Source organism: Protopterus annectens, chromosome 2.part1 (assembly GCF_019279795.1).
Source record: "Protopterus annectens isolate FY-2018-M chromosome 2.part1, PAN1.0, whole genome shotgun sequence".
Taxonomy (NCBI): Eukaryota; Metazoa; Chordata; order Ceratodontiformes; family Protopteridae; genus Protopterus; species Protopterus annectens.
Genome location: NC_056729.1, coordinates 993,880,848 through 993,883,347, shown reverse-complemented (window position 1 = coordinate 993,883,347; position 2,500 = coordinate 993,880,848).

Sequence of the window (2,500 nt, the reverse complement as noted above, 5' to 3'; positions counted from 1 at the left end):
TATGTGAGCCCTTTACAAATGTCAGGTTTCAGTTATGTTTTAAAAATGACTATAAATGGAATTTACAGACATGCACTGCACAGGTGTGATGCATTAATTTTCATGAAAGAGCTACAGAGTTAATCAGACATTTATTAGGCAATAGTACAAGAAGTCTGAGCAAAGGAGAGCACAAACAATGACAAATAGTAAAAGCAGTGCAAGTCTTTTCCATAGCTGTAACAGTGCTATACTGTGACAAATGACCTGTATGATGGATGTCGTACTGATGGGAGGCTAAAGGCTAGGACGGTGCATGCTCATGGATGCAGTGTAGTGTCAGGTGGCTGCATCTTACACTTATTTAACAAAGAAGGGCAGCATAATGGCCAAATGGCTATAAAAAATACTGTGGGGGTGCAAACCAAAGTGACAATGGGTAGGTATGAAAGTAAGAAAAGGAAGAACTGCAAGCAGAGAGAAACAAATAATGGTAGAAATAAGGTGGTAGAGAGGAATGGTATTTTGTTTTCAGAGAAATGGACTTTTTTGTAAGATTTATATGAACATATAAGTGAGGAAGGCAGTGGATGCAAAAGAGCAAGGAAGCAGATAGCATAATCAGACACTGATTCAGGCAGATGTGATGTTATATATGCAGAGAGGAAGGAGGATAGTGGATGGATACATACATACAGAGTGAGGGCAAGTGGTGAAGGTGAGGGTTGGGCAATCAATAAGGAATGGAGAATAACATAGATGGGTGGGAAAACGGTTTCCTATGAAACCATCGAATTTACACTACATCGAAAATGAGAAGATCGGGACTTCTATATTGAAATTGCAAACCATCGAAAACGGAAATTGTCGACTTCCAAAGTGTCGAAACGAAATGTCACAGCACTGGTGTATGTTTAACGCGACCCGGTAAGTGTGCGACAGTGACGGAGGTAGGAGTGGTCAGGTAAGTGAGTTAGGGTTAGGGTGCAGGTAGGTGAAGTGTGCGTTAGTGTCGGAGCTTGGGCTAGGGGTGGGTAAGTGAGTTAGGGTTAGGGTGCAGGTAGGTGAAGTGTGCGTTAGTGTCGGAGCTTGGGCTAGGGGTGGGTAAGTGAGTTAGGGTTAGGGTGCAGGTAGGTGAAGTGTGCGATAGTGTCGGACCTTAGGGTTAGGGTTTGGGTCAGGGCTAGTGTGTATGATATGTAGTGTAGTGTGTTGTTTACGTTCCGTGTGTCGGTGTTATGGTGTTCGGTGTTTTAAATGTCGACGATTTCTGTTTTCGCTGTTATGTACTTTCGATGGTCTAGTCTCGATGTAGTCATTCTCGATGTAGTGTAAATTCGATGGTTTCATAGGGAACCGGGAAAACACCTGGAGAAAAATACACTGCAGTTGTGGCATGATTAGATGCCTATCTGGCCCAGAATGCAACAAGCCTACTAATTACTCACCTGTGATGCTGATGTTATGGGTTAGTCGCTACCCCGGCAGTCCAGCTATTAGGGCTTGACAGACTGGTAACTTCACAGGCTGCACCAGTAGGTGTTTTATCTTGCCAAAGTGAGCATCATGTTTTTGATACTCCTTGACAGCCACCAGCCTCCAGAACTGATTCCAGGAGAGTATCTCAGACACTATTAGCCCACTTTCAGAAGAGAAAACTTCACCCACCCCCTTTAGAAGCAGATGTAGAGGCCTCCAGTTACCCTACTATGTCACATTTAGCATTATTTATCACACCTTGTGGTCATTTGTGACCATACAACAGAGACAATGGCAGAGGCAGAGGTGACCACAGTCATACTTCCTATTTTTCAGCAGCTGGACCTGTATAATGGTAAATTGGTGAAAAATGATTGCACACATATATTGGAAACACAGTCACAGTGTTTCAGTGAACTGGCACAGATATCATACATACCTTAGTGTTGGAAGAGGTACTCCTACCTTCTTCAAAACCTCACCAAAGCCTGATATCATTTGTATGACATGGGAGAACAAAAATATGTACATTTAACATGGTTAAGGTAGCATAAGAGAAGGGTGTCAGTCCAGAAAGAAAAGTCTGTAGTGCATATCACGCTCCCTTTCCCAACTCTCTGCCTCCCACTGAAAAGCAGGTTTAGTAGCATGACCTCAGATTATTATGCTGACACTGGAAATTCTCACTGGACTGGGTGATTCTAATGGCATTGCTTTCTTACCATCCCAGTAAGCTTATGCCAGACATCTACCTTCCACAGCTGCCCATTATAGTCACCCAACAGGCACTTCATAAAATTCCTGTGCAAGATGAATGTTCTAAATGACACACCACACTATAGCCCCACATTAGACAGTGAATAAAACAGCCATGACTACTCAGTCAGGTTAAACCCGGGAACAAAATGGTAGCCCTTGTAAACAAATCCAACTTTGTGGATCACATGTCATGCACCATAGTGCTGCATTGTAATGCTACAGACATTCATATGCTATACACATGAACACACCAGTCTTCCATCGATACAGCATCTTTATTCTG